General features: G+C 40.5%; 1 long non-coding RNA gene across 1 annotated transcript in view; it reads left to right on the top strand.

Moving 5' to 3' along the window:
• Positions 1–523: 523 nt before the first annotated feature.
• LOC103876703 overlaps positions 524–22,430 on the top strand; it is a 47,592-nt gene continuing 25,685 nt past the window's right edge. Inside the window, exons 1-2 of the long non-coding RNA XR_002516489.2 lie at positions 524–1,628; positions 3,989–4,174. This is a non-coding gene — a long non-coding RNA (uncharacterized LOC103876703). The remainder of the gene's footprint in view (positions 1,629–3,988; positions 4,175–22,430) is intronic.

Genomic DNA, 22,430 nt, shown 5'->3' with positions numbered 1-22,430 from the left:
TCTTTCTTTCTTTCTTTCTTTCTTTCTTTCTTTCTTTCTTTCTTTCTTTCTTTCTTTCTTTCTTTCCTTCTTTCTTTTTCTTTCTTTCTCTCTGTCTCTCTCTGTCTTTCTTTCTTTCCTTCCTTCCTCCCTCCCTCCCTCCCTCTCTCTCTCTCTCTCTCCCTTCCTTCCTTCCTTCCTTCCTTCCTTCCTTCCTTCCTTCCTTCCTTCCTTCCTTCCTTCCTTCCTTCCCTCCTTCCTTCTTTCCTTTTAGATGGAGTCTCGCTCTTGAAGCCCAGGTTTGAGTGCAATGGCACCATCTGGGCTCATTGCAACCTCTGCCTCCTGGGTTCAAGCAGTTCTCCTGCCTCAGTCTCCTGAGTATCTGGGATTACAGGCACCCGTCACCATGCCTGGCTAATTTTTAAAATATTTTTAGTAGAGACAGGGTTTCACCATGTTGACCAAGCTAGTCTCAAACTCCTGACATCTGGTGATCTACCTGCCTTGGCCTCTCACTAAGTGCTGGGATTACAGGCATGGGCGACAGTGCTTGGCCTGGTTTTTCTATTTGTTTATTTTTGTGTTGGTTTTTCTATTTTTGGTGTTTCTGGATCATGGACTTTGAAAAACTTCTTGGCTTAGCAAATTAGTGTCTTTAGATTTCTGCTGTAGGCAATGAGCCAATTGGCCAGAAAATATCCAATTATTCCCTGCAGGTTCAAGGTGGATGGGGACTTCCACTGTTGTTTAGAGAAACCACTGAGTGGGTAAAATCCCAAACAGCAAAATCAAATGGGGATTCTGTACACTCGGGAGTGTCAACTCTGGACAAATTAGGTTGCACTTGATTGTAAGAAGCCAAGTGTTATTAAAATAGAATATAAATATTGACAGAAATGGACTGCTTCTAATCCCCACTGCCATTGGCCAGGGAGGCCTCTCTTCAGGTTTTCTGAATAGAACAAAATAAGAAGCCCATATTACCGCGGGAACGGCACTGTGATTAGGAGTCTTTCATGAGCTTCCATGAATGTCTAGGGCTTGGAAACTTTGTTTTCAAAATAAGGCTGTTGGATTAGATGATTTTCCCAACCCCTAACCCTCTGTGTTAATGAATGGGACTGACTCTATAATCATGTTCCTTGGACATTTCTGTGGAAACACTGAGCCATCATCAGGGAGGCCTTCATTCCGATGAAACAAAGCCAGTTGTGTCCATATGAGAACATTGGCCAGGGTGGAGAGATGGAGGCTGTGTTCAGGCCAGTCCACGCTGGGTCACCCATGTGGCCTGCTGCTTAGCAATTCCTAACCACCATCTTCCCTTCTCAGCCTCTTTTTTCATGCTAAGAGGCATAAATGAAATGATGATGCTAAAATTTGAGCTCTTTTCGTGGAATTCTTGTGATACAGATATGTGCTGCATGTTCGTTATCTCGTTGGTCTTCACCATGATAACTAGGGGGTAAGAATTATCAGCAGTTCACAGGTTAGGGACTTGAGACTGACAGTTTGGCTTCCCTGTTCCAGGTGGCAAAGCCTATGGGGTATTCACCTACCTGCTGCATGAAGGCAACATGGAGGGACTGGGGTGGATTATCTGCAAAGATGGCCAAAATTCTCTCATCCTTACAGGTATATACAAGGTAAGAACACCTTTGAGCAGTGGAATGTGATGAAAATGCTGCCCAGCCAATTCTAGACAGGGCCTTAAGAGGTCTAGATGCTTCCACATTTGCTTTCTTGGGAGCTCTCTGATCAGAAGAGTCAATCCTGGTGAGTTTAATGTGAGCCTCAGAATCCTACTCAACACAAAGTTCCAGAGAGAAGAGATTAGCAATGCCAATACCTTAGAGATGGTACTGGGTGTGGAATCCGTCCTCCCTTGACTAGAGAACAGAAGTGGCAGTGTCTGCATCTGGTATTAGCATTCTTTATTTAGTTCAACAAAGTCACATGGAGACAATATGTTACATCCTGACTTTAAACATTAGTTCAGAGAAGAAAAGATGCTGAGATCCCTTCCTCACTTATCCATGACTACATAACAAACCACTACCAAACTTTGTGTCCTAACAACAATGACTTATTATTTTGCACAGCCTTGTGGATAATGAGCTTAGGGTGCCGGTGGGGGAGACTGGTGGTTCTCACATGATAACTCCCTTGACCAGGTGATCTCTAAGTTCCTTTCCAATTTTAATGTTTTCTGTTCTGATTTATCTTTTGGTATTGTGCAGGTATCAGGAGAAAAAAAAATGCCACTGTCTCTCTTTAATTCCTTTATCATTAGGTCATACCCTTTCCCAACTCCCAATCCAGTTTTCTTACGGCAATACCTTGGTTTTTGCTTTGTGAAGATGCCAGAGTCAGTCAAAACTAAGCTCACCGTCCTTGCTAATATTCTACCCCAGAGGAGAACTAAAGCTCAGCTATTCACCCCTACAGAAAGCCTGAATTTTGTAAATGTTCTGCTTAGAATGAGGAAGAAAGGTGAAGAAGGAGGAGGATGAAGGGAGGAATGAGAGAGAGGTAAAGCCAACGAGCAGAGCAGACCTACATTTGCAGCATCTCCAAGTTTCTGCAACAGCTTTATGTTGTTGTTATGTTTTGTTTTAAAAAAAGTAAATACCATTTTTTTCTTTACTGTTATATTCTTTTCATAAGAGCTCAGCTAAAGACAGATAATGCTGGAGTCAGCTTTTTCTAAGAATTAATCTCTTCAAACTGGCCATAGAGATTTGGTAGAAGTCATGGGTTTTAATTGAATTTCTCCTAACGGTCTCCAAGGGATGGAACATGACTGATACAGGCTGACTTTCCCTCTCCCCTTGGTGAAGCTGTATTGCCTCCCACAGAACAGACCGTTCTTTATGTTCTAACCGGGCTTTTCATAACTCCACTGGAGAGCTGTGCAAACCCTAGACTTGGCAAAGGCTTTTTTGTTTTCTGAAGCCAGACCAATTCTGGACTCAGTTCCTGCTTTCTAGGAAGAAATAGCACATGCATCCAGCCTCTTCCCTGATGAAAAAATACCTCACTCCTTTTTAGACAACTTCTCGTATTGATAATTTTATAGAAATACACTGTATGAGTGAAAGTCAGCATTTCCATTACACAGCAGCCTGCTAGAGCTGCTTCCAAGGGGCAGAGAGTCCTGTTGGCTGTTTGTCCGAGGTGATCTTCCTCTCTTAATCTGTCAGTCTAGACCTTGACAATGTTCCCCAAATACCGGCTCAAGCCCTTCCTTCTCCCAATAACTTTTCCATGGTCTCTGGACCTCCTTAGTCTGCAGTGCCACTCCTCCTGAGTTCCTGCACCACCTGCCTTCGACACCTAGTCTGTGTTGTAAGTATGAGTTTTCTTGTGGCTTCTTTTTCTCAAGGCAGGCTGGGTGTGGGGAGCTGTCTCTGCAGCATCTTTTGAATATAGATGCCATTTCTCACTTTTCTTTTCTCTGTACCCGCTGTAGTCCATTACAAATACTGGGCAATTGATCAATTCATGCTAAAAAGGATGACGATCAAGGTAGGAACAAGCTGCGTAGATGAGGGAAGAGGTGCCACCCACACTGGGCACCACAGTCACTTTCCCGCTGTGGATCTACGTTTCCATCTTGTTTTTTTTTTTTTTCCTTGTACTTATTTATTTATTGGTCAGATGACTTGATCTTTTTGGGCTGCATGACTCTGTCCTCTCATAGGGTTCAGCCTTGGAAACAGGATGATGTCATTAGAGTCCATCAGCCCACAGCCCTCTTTGGGTGGCGCTCTTTTTGGGGGGCTCTGCTCTCACGTGCTGCCTGTGCTGTGGACACATGGACACTGCCCACTTGCACAGATAGTGTGTCTTTCTGCAACCTCCCTGTTTACATGCTTCCCCAAGACTGGATTCTGGGGCGGGGATGAGCCACGCCCCCCAACTGGCTCTGACCTCCCCTGCGCCAGCTCTGCATGCCAGAAAGTCGCGGTTCTGCTGCCAGATGTTTCTTTCTTCCTTTCTTTAGGTTGCTGCATGGCATACTAAAAATTATGGCTATAGGATACGTGCAACTGTTCAGTGACAAAGACCTGTGCAGCATCGACAGTACCGCCTAATGAGGTCTCACCATAACTAAGTATCACAACCAGTTTACAGACCAGAAAACTGAGACACAGGAAGGGTTGGTGACTTGAGCAAGGTGCATCAGCTGGTAAGTGCAGAGCTGCAAATTTGCCTGGCTCCCAAGCTCACATGGTTGCTAAGACATATGTCAAGTCTTTTCCCATTGCATTTTTAAACCCCTGGGAAACATAAGACACTATCTCAGATCTGGGTCGGAGAAAGGCGTGGAAGTTCAAGATGTGTACTCGGCTCTTCCAAAAACAACCCGAGAGCTCAATTCTCTTCTTTCCCCATGCAGCTGCTTCCCAGCACAACTGTCCATCTGTGTTCTATTGTTACATGTTTATTTCTTCCTTGTGAGCTTCTACGGTTCCTGCCTTTTATGGGATGTTCTTACTCTGGAAATACAGAATGGATTTACAGGGCTGGCAGAAGTGTGCTGTTGGTCATTTTCCCAGTGTTGTCATTATGAGGTGCATGGGACCAGCCAACAATTGGATTTTATGATCAATTACTACCAGGATGAATTGCTAATAGACATGTTATTAGAAACCAAAGGGAGATATTTCATAGCAACTGTTTCTTGTCTTTGCTTTTCTCCTTTTTTGAACTTGACATAGGCCACCTGAGAGTTGGCTTAGGCCAATGTGCTTAGGGCGTCTGTTGTGTACAAAGTGCTTTCTCTGGAGTCTCCCTCTAAGGGTCAGGAGTCAGCAGTGACCACTGGAGGATGCTAGACACTGGATGGTAGATCATGTATACTGCATCTCACCACCGCAGGCACAACACGGGCTTAACAGATACAGTTGGTTCAAATTCTGCATCTACTCTTTACAGACTTTGTGGTGCTAGGCAAGTCTCCTACTTTTCTAAATTCTCAGTTTTCACATCTCTACAATCTCAAACATTTTGTTGAGAAGATTAAACCAGACAGCCTGGTTTCTGCGAGGCAGAAACCAAAGAAAGAAACCCTGGTGTCTGCTGCTCAAAGTGATCAAAATGGGGGTGTAGCAAGCCCCTGCTTTACACAGTGACAGGGAGCACAGCAATCCCCAGAGCATGTTGTGGTCAGCCAGCAGTGGGCAGGTGAAAAGCAGGAAAGGGGAACAGGAGTTCACGTGTTAGCAGCCAGCATTTGGGAAGCCTGGCTGGAAGAGATGGAGTCCCAGAGAGGGGATGGCCATTTAGGAATAGGAGCCTGAGATGAAGCAAAGGGGGATCAGCTTTTTCAACAACAAGAGTCCTGATGAGATGAGGGGCTTAGTCATGGAATAGGTTGGAGCTGCCCAGACGGCTGCATAGAAAACTCTCTCAACACCTAGGCACATGGCCTATCCCAAAGACTGTAGATTCTCTCTCATTGTTGGGGAAATTCCTTTTGCTGTCCTTGCAGGTGGATAACAATGAAAGCAGCTGTATTAGTTCATTCTCACACTGCTAATAAAGACATACTTGAGACTGGGTAATTTATAAATGAAAAAGGTTTGATTGACTCACAGTTCAGCATGGCTGGGGAGGTCTCAGGAAACTTACGGTCATGGTGGACTGCTGGACATGGTGGACATGGTGCACATGGCAGCTGGGAGAAGAAGAATGAGAGCTGAGCAAAGCGGGAAACCCCTTATAAAACCATCATATCTTTGAGAACTTATCACAAGAACAGGACAGTGGAAACCGCCCCCATGATTCAATTATCTCCACCTGGTCCCTCCTGCCATGTGTGGGGATTGTAGGAACTACAATTCAAGATGAGATCTGGGTGGGAACACAGCCAAACCATATTAGCATCCATCTCTTGAGAACTTGGTCTAGCCAGACAGGAGGCTGAGCATTCTGCTTGTGTTTCTGTTTTCTGGAATTAACAATCCAGGGCAACCATTATATCGCTGCCTCATTTTGTGGATGAAAAAAACTAAGGTTCAGAGAGGCTACATAAATTACTCAGGCTCCATGAAGGTCAGATCCACACACCCATCCTGGGGACCATTCCACGGCACAAACCCTCACTGGTGTCCCTGCAGCTAACTCAGGAAGCATCGTCGTTCTGGGTTCTAGAGGAAATGTGCTGGAGAGGGTGCCACCTTCCCTCCCCCAGTACCTGGAATGATAGTTCCTATAGCTTCTTCTTCCTTGTTCTTCAGTAAAAACCCCTCCAGAGATGTTAACGTAGGGGCTGAGAGTGAGTCAGACACATCCTACCATGGTCCCCCTTGACCTTGACAGCTCTGTCTCTTTTCCCTGCCTCCTATTGAATCAGGTGAGAGTTCAGTTGTTCTTGTTGTCTTTGAACAAACTTTATTTTTAGAGAAGTCTTAGGTTCACAGTGGAATTGAGTGGAAAGTATAGGGAGTTCCCATAGGCCCATTGTTCCCAAACACGCACAGCCTCCCTTATTATCAAAGTCCCCCACTACAGTGGTACATTTGTTGCAACTGATGAGCCTACACTGACACATCACCAAAAGTCCCTAGTTTACATTAGGATTCACTCTTAGTGTTCTATATTCTGTGAATTTGGACAAATGTACAGTGATGTATATCCATCATTATAGTGTCATACAGAGTAGTTTCACTGCCCTGAAAATGCTTTTGCTCTGCCTATTTATTTTTTCTCCCCCAAACCCTGGGCAACCAATCACATTTATTATCTCCATAGTTGTGCCTTTTCTAGAATATCATACAATTGGGATCAGTCAGTATGTAGCCTTTTCAGAACGGCATCTTTACTGAGTAATATGCATTTAAGTTTCCTCTGTGTCTTTTCATGGCTTGATAGTTCGCTTTTTTTTTTCTTTAGTGCTGAACAATATTCCTTTTTCTGGATATGCCCTAAATTATTTGTTTATTTATCTACCGAAAGACATTTTGGTTGCTTCTAAGTTTTGGCTATCATGAATAAATCTGCTGTCAACATCTGTGTGCAGGTTACTAAGTGGACATAAATTTTCAACTCTTATGTGTAAATAGCAAAGCGCGTGATTGCTTTGCTGGATCATATGGGAAGAGTACATTTAGTTTTGTAAGGAACTGCTGAACTGGCTTTCAAAATGGCTGTACTTTTTGCATTTCCACCAGCAATAAATGAAAGTTCCTGTTGCTCCACATCCTCACCAGAATCTGGTGGTGTTAGTGTTTTGTGTACTCATAGTGTAGTGCATAGTGGTATCCCACTGTGGTTTTAATTTGCATCTTCCTGATGACATATGATGTTGAGCAACTTTTTGTATACACACTTTCCATCTGTTATATTTTCCTTGGTAAGATGTCTCTTAAGGTCTTTTCAGTTTGTTCATGTTTTATTGTTTAGTTTTAAGAGTTTTTTGTATGTTTTGGATGACAGCTCTTTGTAAGACATGGCTTGTGCAAATGTTTTTTCTGTCTTTGGTTTGTCTTCTCATGGTCTTGACAGTGCCTTTTATGAACATTTTTAATTTAAATAAAATTCAGCTTATTGACCAGGCCCAGTGGCTCACACCTGTAATCCTAGCACTTTGGGAGGCTGAGGCAGGTGGATCACCTGAGACCAGGTGATCAGGTTAACATGGTGAAACCCTGTCTCTATTAAAAATACAAAAAAATAGCCAGGTGTGGTGGTGGGCACCTGTAGTCCCAGCTACTCTGGAGGCTACAGCAGGAGAATCGTTTGAACCCAGGAGGTGTAGGCTGTAGTAAGCCAAAATCGTGCCACTGCACTTTAGCCTGGGCTGCAGAGTAAAACTCTGTCAAAAAAAAAAAAAAAAAAAAAAAAAAAAAAAAAAAAAAAGTTCAGCTTATAAATTATTTCTTTCATGAATTATGCCTTTGGTGTTGTATTTAAAAATTTACTGCTATACCTAAAGTTAGCTAAGTTTTCTCCTATGTTATCTTTTAGGACTTTTATATTTTTGTGCTTTACATCTAGGTTTATGGTCCATTCTGAGTCAGTTTTCTAGAAGGGTATCAGGTCTGTGTCTAGATTCAGTTTTGGCTTTAGGATGTCCAATTGTTCCAGTACTGTTTTTTGAAAATACTGTCTTTGCACCATTGTTTTGCCTTTGCTCCTCTGTCAAAGATTAGTTGACTATATTTATATTAGTCTATTTCTTGGTTCTGTATTCTGTTCAGTTGATCTATTTGTCTTTTTTCCACCAATGCTACACTATTTTGATTGTTGATTGTAGCTTTAGTCTTGAAGTTGATAGTGGCAGTTCTCAGATTTTGCATATCGAGGTGGCTATTCTGGGTCTTTTTTCTCTCCATATAAACTTTAGAATCATTTTGTCAATATCAAAAAATATGTCGATATCACTGGGATTTTGAATGGGATTTTATTGAATCTATAGATAAAGTTGGAAAGAAATTAAAGCTTGAAAATATCAAATCTTTCTATTCCTGAACTTGGAATATCTCTTTGTTAATTTAATTCTTTAATTTATTTGGTTTGAGTTTTAGTTTTTTCATATAAATTGTTATAGACTGAATGTTTGTGCCACTCCTCCCCTCAAAATTTATATGTTGAAAGATCCCCACTATGATGGTGTTGGGAGGTGAATCCTTCAGCAGGCGATTGGGTCATGAGGGCAAAGCCCTCAAAAATAGGACTAAGGTCTTCATAAAAGAAACTCTTTAAGAGCTCTCTTTCCCCTTCCATCATGTGAGAATACAGAAAGAAGCAGGCACTCATGAGATGGCAAATCTGCCAGCATTTTGATCTCGGACTTCACAGCCTCCAAAATTATGAGAAATAATTTGTTGTCGTTTATAAGCCACTTATTTTATGGTATTCTGTTATAGCAGCCTAAGCTGCCTAAGATATAGATATTGTACATATTTTGTTAGGTTTATACCTAAGCATTTTATATTTCACTTATTCATCATTGGTATATAGGAGAGTTATTGACTTTTGTATATTAACCTTGCAGCCTGCAACCTTGCTATAATTGCTTATTAGTTCCAGGAATTGCTTTGTTTAATCTTTCAGATTTTCTACAAAGACAATCATGTAATCTGCAAACAAAGACCGTTTCATTTCTTCCTTCCAAATATGTATATCTTTTTCTTTTCTTTTCTTACCTTATTGAATTAGTTAGGACTTCCAAAACAGTGTTGGAAAGCAGTGGAGAAGAAATATCCTTGCCTTCTTCCTGATTTTAGTGGAGAAGCTTCTTGGTTTTCACCATTAAGTATGATGTTAGGTATAGGTTTTTTTGTAGATGCTAGAATTCAGTTTGTACCTCTTCCATGCTAGCTCCCTCTTATCAATCTTGTTCCTTTTTAGAAATGTATCTAAGTTTTTCTACTGTTCTAGTCCTCCTCTAGCATTTCATCCACCTGGGCTCACTCCCAGGTTTTCCCTATGTCATTAGTACAATGTAGCTTCAGTGTTCACCAAATGGAGCTATTTAGCACTCAAGCCTTGCTGGCTCTGCTGTCACTGAATTGATGAGCCTGAGTTCTGTTCTGAGCCACACTGTGAAGGATGAGACTGTGTTCCATCCAGCCCATGCACAGTGTACTTACTGGTGATGTACATTTTTTTTAAATGGTAATCCATTGTGGATAAATGGGTCCTCACTGCTTACCAGAATATTTAATTAATCCAGTCACCCCCTTCCCAATCTATGGGAGATGAATGGAAGGTTTCTGCACAGTGAAATCAAGTTCTCATTTATATGACCATCTGTCCCTGTGATAGAGTGCCCTGTGAAGTCTATACAACTTTGGTGTCACTGCTTGTTTTTTTCAAAGTACCATGAGCAGAAGCCTACGGGAGGAAAAAGTAAGCGGTAAAATCCCTTCTGTTCTGTTTGGTTTTCCTGTGTGTTAATCACAGAAAAGAAAAGTTATTCTTAGGATCTGCATGGGTACCTAGAGAATTGGAGATTATAAAAAAGTTGAAAATAATTTTTTCAGCTTTTTCACAGATGAGGCCAATATTACACAGATTGTATCTACTGACATAAATTTACCAATTATACCTACCTTGACTTTAGAGATGTTGGGAACTCTTGGCTGTCTGGAAAAACCTTAAACCAGAGTTGTATCTACTGGATCTCAGTTCTTGAGCACTCTCCTCTTCAGTTTATTTTCTCAATAGTTTTCTTTTCCTTTTCGTTTTATTTATCTCTTTGTTTATTTATTTTTTTGGGGGTGGGCAGTCTTACTCTGTTGCTCAGGCTGGAGGGCAAGTGGCACGATCTCGTCTCACTGCAACCTCCTCCTCCTGGGTTTAAGCAATTCTCCTGCCTCAGCCTCCAGAGTAGCTGGGACTACAGGCGTGTGCCACCACACCTGGTTAGTTGTTTTGTATTTTTGGTAGATGTAGACACAGGGTTTCACCATGTTGGCCAAGCTGGTCTAGAACTCCCGACCTCAGATGATTCACCTGCCTCAGCCTCCCAAAGAGCTGGGATTACAGGTGTGAGCCACCACACCCTGCCTTCTTTTTGTTTTAATTCATCATATATAGAGAGTCTATTTCTAAGGATATCTTCTTGCTGCATTAAAGTTTACAAGATGTTGCCATGGTTGCTTTCTCTCCCTTTCTCTCTCTCTCTCTCTTTCTCTCTCTCTCTCTCTCTCTCACACACACACACACACACACACACACACACACACACACACACACGGGGTAGTGTAAAAATAGTCTCTTAATCATATGGGTGCTTTTTCTGATATGATGAATGAATTAACCATGTTTTGTATTTCAATCATCCCCAAGAGTACTCAGCTCTTGGGGGCTCTGTGGCCCCAGAATTGGTTTGGTTAATAGCCCAACAATTTTCTTGAATAGCTCCATGAAAAAGCCCTGGAAAAGGTCAAAATTTTTCTCCCTATTAACACTTCAAAAAAGCCAATTAATTGACTCAAAGTGCCTCAGGGAGGAGAATCTTGTTCTCAATTATAACAAGCTCTGTTTTGAATAGAAATTTAAATCCTCCTTTCTATAGAAGCTTGAAGGTGAGGTAGCTCTCACAGATTCTTTTTTTCACAAGGCTGAAAATATAGATGAACTCAGTGAGATTCATCTGTGCAGGCCAGAGTCTGGTGGCTCACAGAGAGGGCCACGGGAGACTGAGCCAGGGACTTGTGAGAAAGAAAGTGGGAGAAAGGAAGAGAGAAAGTGAGAAGGGAGGAAGAGAAAAGAGAGAGAGAAACCAACCACCATCTGACAGTCAACCTTCTCCCAGCACCTTGCATACTATGATCTGCTTAACCATAAGCTGATCCCTGTGACACAAAGATTTAAGGCCCTTTGAAATGCATTCAGTGAACAGGAGAGGAGGATGTCTCTTGCATGTTATTGTACATCTTCCTGTTGGCAAGAGTGACCAGGCAACTCATTTGTGGCTTTATCTGCTTTTGTGCACCCAATAAATAGTATCCTACTTGAGACAACAAAAAACATTGATGAATCCCTACTTAATAAGGCCAGCTACTTGGGGAGAGGAGAAAAAGCCTAGCATTTAGCATTTATTTTTTCAAAAGGAGATTTTGCTTTCTCTTCTCATTTTTTTTATGTTGAAAAACAGAGAAAAGCCACACAGCGAGCGCCCCACCCCCACTCCTTTCGTTCTGGGCTTTTGTGTTTGGGGATTGGTTGGGGAGAGACTTAAAGTGAGAAGATCACAGCTTGTCTTGGGGCAGGGAGGGGGTGCTGGAGGTTGGCGTTAACCCCGTGAATGCCAGACAACTGACAGTTAAGCTCAAGACAGTGATCCTTTCTTTAGGATAGAGCTAACGTAGAGAGAGAGTTGTGAAGAGAACCCACATGTTCTGTCCATAGTAATTTTTAAAAGTAAAAATAGTGGCATTTCTGTTTCTAAAGTCAATATTTTATGACTATATAAAACTCAGGGAAGAAAACAGAAACAAATTACGTAACAGGAAAAAAAAGTACAATTCCAGTATCAATGGCAAGTGTTAATTATGGTTGTTAGTGTAATTATCATGGATTATTTTTGATAATATAACTTAGTGAACACTGTGCTAGGTGCTTTACCTAGTTAACCTATACTTCCTAAAACTGCCCTAGAATATAGGTATTATTTTCTCCATTTGACTGATGAAAAAATATTTTATATATGTAATCCTAATTTCCCTTTTTTGTGACTACTTAAGTACTTAGGTTATGTTTATGCGATCTTATTTTTATTCCACTTAACAAAGTGAGAAACTCCATATTTTCTCACACCACATTTTTAAATGACTGCATAACCCTATATGTTATATGGTCACTTAAATCTAAATGATGCCCTACCTGAGATGAATCTCATGATTTATGTAGCCATTTCTCTGTGTTTAGATGTTTACGTAATGCAAAAGTTTTCTTTTGTAAATGAGAAAATGGTATTTTGGATCTCTTTTGTGCATTTCTAATTATTCCTTTAAGCCAGGTTTCCAGAAGTTTCCCAGTCGTTGAGCGTTTCTGAGACTCTTGATGCATATGCCAAGTAGTTATGGAGAAAGACATAGCAGCTTACCTGTGTAGGCATCCTTGTGTGAAAAGAAGACCCAGGCACTCTCACCACCTTGAACAGAAGCCTTTTGCTAAGGTGGTAGCTACACGTCCAAGCCTATTACGTGGCATGCATTTTGCCTTCTGCAGCCCACTAAAGGTACATAAACACCGTTAGCCAATTTGAAAAAAACAAAAACAAAAATGTTGATGTCTAACTGGTTATTATTTCCTAGCAAGTGTTCTGCAAGTTGGGTATGTTGTTTCTGTAGTTTCACATTTTTTAAGTATTGTAATTTTTTTAAAAAAATTATATCCTTTAAGGTGAGCAGTAAATGTGTTTGCTATTTCCCCAAAAGGAAATTGAGGTATACACAATGCTTATTTGGTTTACTCAGTATCATCCTAAATGTATGCACTGATGTTTAGGAGTTTGCAGTTCACCTGCAAACCTCAGCAATCCAAGCTCTCCTGGATGACCATCACTCACCTAGAAAAGAACAATGACAGGTACATTTCCAAAATTATCTTCCTTGTTGAACAACCCACGTAGGAACATGATGCTTCTGTAGGTCTGGAGTGATCTAGAAATTGTGGGTGGAGTGAAAATATGCTTGTCCATGTTGGTAACATCAGGAAGCTTTTGGGAAGCCATGGTGGATCTTGGGAAGCCACTAAGGGGCTCTTTTCTATAGAATACAGCTTCCAGAAGAAGGAGTTGATTTTTTTGTAAATAGGGTCTTAGAAGGCAAATGAAGGGAAAGACAAGGAAAACAGGCTTCCTCACTAGCAGCTAGGTTGTCAGAAAAGATACCTTATGGCCGGTGTTTTAGTCTGACCTGGTTTGTATGCCTCACAAAACATCTGGGTATGTTGTTTTCTAGGACCTGTTTTGCTGATCCGGGACTGTTCTCCAGCACTAACTCTAAATAATCCCTTCTGTTAGAGTCCACTTTCTGGAACTTGTTGTGAGTATTGTGAATTGTTCTCCAACCTCTATTCTAGTTGTCTCATTTCCATTGAGACTAGTGCGGCAGCAAAAGCACTTGCTTGAGATTCTGTGTTCCAGTTTCAACTTTAGCAACTCACTTTTCCTTTTGGCCTCAGTTTTCAACGTTTCCCAAACTTGGTCAGTTGTGTGAGTTGGTTGTTAAAAGTTCCAGGTACGCTTCCTTGTTCTCAAGGCCCGTTTTCCAGGAAAATCTGAGTCATGATGCTGGGGAGGACACTTAAGTACATCAGTCAATCAGATGATTATTAAATTTAGGAAATAGGAGATCAACTAGATTAACTGGATTAAAATGCAGAACCCCAGGCCCAGTCCAGACCTACTGAACCCACATCTGCTCTTTAACAAGAGCCCCATGTGATGTGTAGACAGAAAACTTTGTGAAGCACAGGGCTAGACCATCTCTAAGGTCATCTGCAGGTGAGAAACACAGCAATTCTGAGGTTTCCTTCAATTTTCTAATGTTATTTCCAGCTCTTTCTCCTCTCTTCATTCCTTGAAATGCTGAGGAAAACTTTCTCTGTGATAGGCAGAGTAGGTGTCTTGTTCTGTGAATTTCTAATGTCTCTGCAAGGGCTTCATATGTTGAAAGAAGTTGGAACTCAGGGGGTTAAATGCAAAACACATTACCATAGGACAGCTGCCACGGCATCACATTCTAAAATCTGATAAATGAAAAATGGGCATGGTATCAAATTTAATCACATTTGTATTCAGATGTTGTTGAGAGCAGACACTGATTTATGAACTAGCAACAGACACCAGATTTCCTGCCTATGTTATATACATATGAATGGGTGGACGGATGGATAGATAAACAGACAGTGAAATTATGTTGCAAATTACATGGCACCAGACCTGTTTATAACCTAGATCTCATCAAACCAATATTAAAAACTACTACAGATATATATTTATTTCCTGGGCAGTAGCTGGTTGTCTTACTTTTACCCTGAAAAACAGACTTCTTTCAAAGGATTCTCTTTCTTAATTTGTGCAGCATTGAAAATGTTTCCGCTTTGCTCAGTAGATAGGATTATCATATTTGTATACCGAAAAATGTTCTTTATGAGATGGAAAAGGATAAAGGGATGTTCAAATCATTGCTACATTTTGTTGCACACCCTCCCACTCCCCTACAACTCCATTATAATATCAACAGTGCAAGGAGCCACTATACATATCGGGGACTCCACACCAAGATCTAGGCTTTTAGAGGAGCTGTGAGGGGCTGAGGTGAAAGAGAAGAACATTCAACACGGATTAATAATCAAAAAGATAAGCAACTTTACTCTCAGTTAAGCAAAGCAGGGAGACCTAGGTTCAGCGTTTCTTGATATTTACAGTTTTGAAGGCAAATCACTTGGCTGATGAGGCTCTCTATTTTGGGACAGATATTGCTTAATATCACTGGAGACATCTAGCCATCTTTGCACCTTTACCACGCCTTTTTCTTGTAGAGACTTCTTGTATTTGGCAAATTTAATCAAATTTTATTTATCTTTCAAAGTCACATAGGTACATTCACTCAATTTCAACCAATATTTCTCAAGACTGTGTTATGCTGTGCACAAGAGACACAGAAATAGATGAACCATGATTTGTCTTCTTTTTTTTCCTTTAACAAAAAAAAGAAGAAGAAGCTCTATCTGTGGACAAGTCAGATAGACATAGATGATTTCAGTATAATTAGGAGGAATCCCTGAGCTCAGCCCATGGAGCTGGACTAGCTTAGAGGAGGAGTACCTGATTCACACTGGGAAGGTGTCGGCACAGGGTTCCTGGAAGGGGAAACACTGAATGGAATTCTGAAGGATGCGATACCTCTTACGTGTCTTTTAAGATACAGGATGGTGGGTGTTCTTAACGGAGAAATGGGAGAAAAGGGCTTCCTGGTGTGAGAAACCATGGAGATTAGAAAGAGTGTGATAATCAGAGGACAGTTCACAGCTGTGGTATGACTGGGATAAAACCATCCATCCTCCAGATGCCAAGAGGCAGGCACAACAGTCATTGTCCTGTAGCCTTCATTCCTTGGGGAAAAGACCACAATGGTCATCACCTGAACAAATGGACTGGGGAGACGTGGAAGTAAAAGAAAGGGAATGATGAAGAAGAAATATCAGAGACCCAGTAGCAATGGAACCTCAATTGGCACAGTGGATTTCAGAAGCAGGACCCAGATTTGAGTATTTTCAGCTCTAGGTGCTGAAGATGTTCATGATCAAATAGACATGGTAGTTGAGGGAAAGAGGGTTTTGGGAAGCCCTTCTCCTTGGAATTCTAGGTAAGTGATGATGCTATTTACTAAGAGAAGACATGCAGAAGAAGGAGCTCGTATTGTCTTTATTTTGATTTTATTTTGGTGGAATTGAGAAGACAATGTTTTATTACTGTGGAGGTGGAAATAATGTCAACTTAAACCTCCCCTCCCCTAAGGAGCTCTTCCTAACAATCTGGGCTGGAAAGAGTGTGCTCCTTTAGGAAACAGAGCATGTGGTCCTTTAGGAAACAGAGCTTGTATTACCCATTGAGAATCCATTATTACTTTGAATTTTTAGTTTTGTTTTCATGTGTTGCTTTATCTTCTTAATTAAATTATCTCTTCCAGGGAGAGGACATTTTATTCTTGTTGGATCATGCACAGTGCCTGAAGCATTCTGTTGAGTGTAGAAAGTATTGGTGAATGTTTGTTAACTGATTTGTTGAATTTTTTTTTCACCGAACACATTTCCAAGAAACAGCCAAACCCAGAGTTAGGAAACCGTCTGGCAAGAACTGTTCACGAGAATGCTTCTTAGCCTCCACATCTTAAAGGTCTTAAAATAGCTAACATTTATCGTACATTTTACTATATGCCAGGTATTATGCTAAGCCCATTATATATGTTACCTCATGTAATTAATCTTCAAAACAATCTCGTGTCATAAACGCTACAAATACTTTGATTTTAAAACTGAGGAAAATGAGATTCAGGGAGATTGTCATTTTATTTGCAGTCAGTAAGTTGCAGATGTAAGATTCAAAACCAGACTTCACATCTACCGACTTCAATGACCCTGAAATTTGTTCACAGAGAACATTTAACATAACTGTCTTCATCATCTCCTTCTCTACCATTAAAATCTGTGGGTAAGTCTCTTGCTTTTCCAATCTTCATTGCTTTTCTAGTCTTTGAAATATTATACAAAGTCAAGAAATGCAAGAGACTTACTCATAGCTATCCGTCCAGAGCTAGAGTCAGAATTAGCATCTAGATCTTGAGATAGGGAACTTCTTACTCTACCGTGTTGGTTTTAAGACAAATCTGTCGAGGCAAACTTTTTGCTGGGCACTGCAGAAAGAAAGAAACCGAGGGTCTGCTATTTGTCTCCAGAGGCCTTACAAACTGGTAGAAGATGCATAACAGAAGAGCTTATGAAGTTAAAGATGACAGCATAGCAGCCCTGGTGAGATCCTTTTAGACATAACATGGTAGGAAGGACTGTTTGGCAAAGTGAATGGCTGTCTTTCAGAAAATACAGGGAGGTGTGATGTACCCATCATCACAAGCAGATGGAATCCTTCGAGAGTCGGATTTCATCTATATATCACCTGTTATATGTAGTTATTGATGGATAAATACTTCAACAACTAAAGGCACAAAGAGAGCAGGTGGGCATAGGAGTTGGTCAACATCTCACTGCTATTGTTTTTTCAAGCTGAAGCTAGAGAAGAAGATTCCTAAGATCCAGGAGGAAATGATCATAGTGAGTAAGCGGGTGCAAATTTGGAAGGTTGGACTTGATGACCTCTCCAGCGTTAAGTGTGAATGATTCTTTCCAGGGATTTGGCTTGTTGCCAGAGACCTTGGCCACCTACTATTCTGTTGCTTTGCTGATTAGCAAATTTTCTCGGAAACATTTCTCACATTCATGAGCCCCCTTCCTGGGGTAGGTGGACCCAGAAAATGTTTTCTCCCATTTTAGTTGGCCATGTGTTTGAAACTCAGATGGACCTAAGTCTTTCAGCATCATTGTCACTACTGTGTGTCTATCCATAAAAAGAAGGTGTAGGCTCACGCCTGTAATCCCAGAACTTTGGGAGGCCGAGGTGGGTGGATCACGAGGTCAGGAGTTCGAGACCAGCCTGGCCAACATGGCGAAATCCCGTATCTACTAAAAATATAAAAATTAGCCAGGAGTAGTGGTGCACGCCTGTAATCCCAGCTACTCGGGAGGCTGAGGCAGGAGAATCACTTGAACCCGGGATGCAGACGTTGCAGTGAGCCGAGATCACTGCACTCTAGTCTGGGTGACAGAGCAAGACTCCATCTCAAAAAAGAAAAAAAAAAAAGAAGGCGTAAGACTCTCTGTAGTATCATGAAATTAGCCATTTGGGATTGCAAAAAGTTTCCTCTTTCAATTGGAGAGAAATAGTTTAGATTAGATGGTGGAGCCCCTACCACATCTCCCAAAATTTAAATTATAACATGAACAGTAATTTAGGTTTGATTTTAATATTTTGTAATTCTTAAACCTAATAAAAGCCACATCTTTCTAAAGACCCTCCTAATTTTTATTATGGACAGTTCACAAAGACATTATTGGTGATTCCATGTTGAGTCATGAAAAATCAACCTTGAGCCAAGCAGAGTGGAGAGTCATACTGGCCATTCCTGGGACCATCAAAAATGACAGGACTCACACAAAAGGCAAAACCTTTAAGAGGTGTTTTAAACATCATATGGGCCAAAGAGAAGCTGGATTTCCTACTGGAGTCAGCTGTAACACACGTGTGACCAAATTGGGCTGTGAGGACAAGGCAGTGAGCAGAGAGGACAGCAGTCCTTATGGGATCAAGCTCTAAGGTGAGGTTGCAGGATCTGAAGGCCAGCTCCCCTGCTTAATCACTATGTGGCTTTCGGCAAGTCATTTCACTTCTGAATGATTCATATTGGAAGTAAAATATATGACTGGTTAAAATAGTTTCTAACTTTATTATGGGGATTAAATGGACCAATATACTCAAAGCTTTTCAGAAAGAGTCTGGTGCAAAGTAAGCACTTAGAAAAATGTTAGCTTTTATTATAATAGAAACTATTAATATAATAATTATTCCTGGGTGTAAAATTAGGGAAAATCATTAGGATAGAAAGGCAGAAAGAAACAAGAATCAGAAGAGGAACAAGAGAGATTTCAAGGAAGGGGAAAGGATGTTTGGGAGATACTAGTTTTTCCCTAGATTGGTATCCAAGCTAGATTTTAAAATCTTGAGATAGGGCCTTGTCTTTTATGATGGGCAGGATTTCTTTGCTCTCAGCATTGATAAAATGAGGCATGATCAGTGGCTGGTTGAATGATGTATAGCTCCAGCTGAAATCAAGATCATTGTGTGCTGACCTCTGAACTTGGTAAGATTGCAATGATTACTCTTATTCCACTCAGAGGCTCCTTAGTGTCAAGCCATGGTTGTCCCTGTTTTGATGAGTATTCACCACCTGGTTGTGTGTGACCTGGCTTCTGGTTATAACCATACCAGCCTGCTTGACTTCCTATAGCATACTGCCATCAGACACTGCTCTCCCATCTTCTGCAACATGAGAGAAGTTTTCACAATTGGGGCATGAGGGGCAGTGCTAGTGGCTACAACATTTTATCTCAAATCAGGGGTTCTGCAAACCGCCCCTGGTTAATTTACTCCAGAGTCTAATGTAAGAAGGTATCTGAGTAGCACACAATTGCATATATAATTGCTTTCCAGCATTCTTTTATAATTTTCCTCAATATCATCCAGGTATCCTAGATACATTTGGAGAATTCACCTGAGCTACAGGATGTGGTAGGATTTGGTGAGCAGGTGGTGATTCTTACAGAACCCCTCACATGTTCATGCACAGAACTTCCCCAGCACACTCCCAGGTAGGACCACCTCCCTCTTCATTGTGCAAAGATTCACCACTGGTTCCAGCCTTCTCTGTGCACTTTGAAGATATGCATCAAGTTTTATTCATCTCTGATTTTCTAGCCTCTGCAGACTACCTGGTGTGCAAGAGGCTTCGTAAGTAATAGTTAAATAAAGAGAAAACATTAAAGCAACATTAAAGGAAGAGGGTTAACCAGACTACAGATTTGAGACCTCCATCTCACAGGGCCAACAGTCATGTTGATGTTTTCATGCTTTCTTGGATATAAAAGTCACATTACACTTTGCCTCTCAGTGACCGTGTACAAAGGTTCATTTATAATTAATAGACTAAGTCTTTAATAAAGCAAACCAAATGTCATCTTTCCTTTTTTCTGCAATATGAAGTCATTATTTCCACTGGATGAAAGCACTTTTGACCTATAAAGATAAAAAAAGTGAGATGTTAGGTGACTTCAGTGTATAAAAATACTGTTTCCTGTTACCAATAATATATACTCAACCATCGTCTTCATCTTTATCATGGTCTCTGGGGGCAAACTGAATCTGAGTTAGCAGGGTTTAATGAAAGTTGTTCTGAACATCTGGGTCATTGTAGAGACACATAGTGAAAATTGAGACACTTCATATGTCAACAGATATTCTAGAAGAAACCTATTTTCTCTCATTCATTTATGAGTCCAAGGAGAGGAACAGTTCTTTGTTCGTCTCTCCATCCATGATATCATGGTCCATGCCTGAACCTCACCTAATGCCTACTGTATGTTTTACCAATGTTGAAGGAGTACCAAGAAGCATTAACATCATGAGTCCCAAAACTCATATAATGCCCCCACCTGGCCTCTTTTTTTTTTTTTTTTTTTTTTTGAGTCCTGGGCTCCTTGGCCACTAGCTACAATATACTCTTCTCCAAGTCACTCCCCTTTGGAAGTCATTGTTATTTCTAACAGTGGAGACTTTCACTAGATGGGAATTGAGGTCCTCTCAGCTTCATCTATAACGCTATGAATGCTATGAGTCTATCTGGACTGGTATATTAGGAATTTTGTGGTCTTCTGGGCAATGCACTTAATAGAGTTACTGTTAGACAAAAATTTCCCAATATGGTAAAATTTGATGGTCACAAAGATTTGAATACTGCTACGTATTTTCTTAAAGGAAGGTAGAAATAAAACCTACTTGTGAATCTATTGAAAAACTTAAAGTTCCTTGAACTATTTTGTTGTGCGAAAGCTTATCTATAAGTTCTAAGGAAGAAAGAAATTCAATTGAAATAAGACTTGTGTTTGGGGGAAAAAAGGAAAATTTTATTTTTTTTCTTCTTCTGAACTTATACTAGAGATAACACAGGTGCAAAGAATGTTTTGTAGAATAAGAGACTCCTTGAGCTTACAGGATCTTTGAATATAACTCTCAACATTTTTTACTGTCTTGAGCTTTTTGAAATGGATGAAGCCAAAATCCTTACTATGCATACATATCTCCCAGAACATTTTTTTTTCAGGATGTTAGGATCTTCTTGGACCTCTCAAATTAGTGATATTAATACTTATAGTCAAGATCCTGCATCTAGCTTTGCCAGTGACTGTAGTCACAGACAAATTACTTTCTCTGTTTGGTTTTTTTCATTTATGAAGCAAAATTATTGTATGAGATGATTCATTCACCCTCTCTAGGTAAAGTCTTCCATTTTTCTGTTATTTAAGCTGAATATGCCGTGATTAGAGAATTCCCCTGCAGGATAATTGAACAAGAGAGCACAGAAAGCACATTGATGCTTCCCTACCATGCCCACCTCAACCGACTCTCCATTTCACTCAGTTACATTGCAGTTTATCATGGCTCAGTAACATGAGGAAAATATGGGGTAGTAAGATTTTATTAAAGTTATTATGAAGATTTGCCTCGTTGGAGGCTTCAAGAAGTACCAGTAGGAATTAGAATGATACAAAGTAGAAAATTACTTGCTTAACTGTATGTATTTCTGAGAACTGGAATGTAATAAATTTTGCATCTTCCTAGGAGACAGAAAAAATGTCTAATTCTGTGAAATTCAGGGTGTGGACCAGAAGGATAATTTGTTTTATGCATCCTGTGAGCACAAGTGATGTTGGAACTCAGCTAGAAATAAGAGTCTTTAGGGAATGGGGAAGTCCTATATGCATAAGTTTTGAAATTCAGATGGAAGAGTCTTATTTTAAAAAGACTTTGCATGAGCCAAATGTATAAAGTTGCAACTTTATTCAACTCAACCGGAGATCCTCTGAGATGAAGCCAGCAAACCCCATCCATGTGACCTTGGCTGGCTTTGAATGGCCCCATGCGGTCCATTGACCTTCTTTAGGAAAAGGAGCCACTGGAGACAGGAAAAGGAAGAGAATATTCCTCCAAACAATGAATACTTACATTTTCTCAGCTTTCTAGAGTAGGGTGGGATTCGAGGGGTAGAATTTCTCTGCTCATTTTTAAGGGCATTTTTTGGTTTGTTTTTAAGGAATCATTTTTTTCCCTTCTCCAATTTGAAAATAAATTAAAGCAAAACAAGGGAGGAGAGATGACAAGATTCTCATTCATTTGTTTACCCTTTATTCCCTCTATCAACTACTTTTTGACTATTTAGTGGGAAGCAAGAGAAATATAGTAGTAAATACAAAGCAGTGAGGAAAACTTATAATAACCTTATCCACTTGGATATCATGTAAGCCTGTAATCATTTAAATTAGCCAGTAGGGGAAAAACTTCTGAAAGAAGTGAGCTGTTCTTAGATTTGATGTAGAAGTAGGTGTCAGCTGCTGGATGAAGGAGAAGAAAGGGCATTCTAGTTGTGTAAATGGCCTGTATAAAGGCCAATGAGCAAGGAACAGCAAATATTGAAGCAAAACTGGAGAGAATGGTGCATGGAGGTGATGAGACCAGAGTAGAGTCTGTCCACAAAGCCATGCGCTAGGATGGAGAGTATGCACGGGACACTCAAGCTAGGGTGTATGAGAGGAGA

The sequence above is a fragment of the Papio anubis genome, chromosome 14 (assembly GCF_008728515.1).
Source record: "Papio anubis isolate 15944 chromosome 14, Panubis1.0, whole genome shotgun sequence".
NCBI lineage: Eukaryota > Metazoa > Chordata > Mammalia > Primates > Cercopithecidae > Papio > Papio anubis.
Note: the sequence above shows the minus strand (reverse complement) of the source record. Positions and strands in the feature narration are given on the sequence as shown.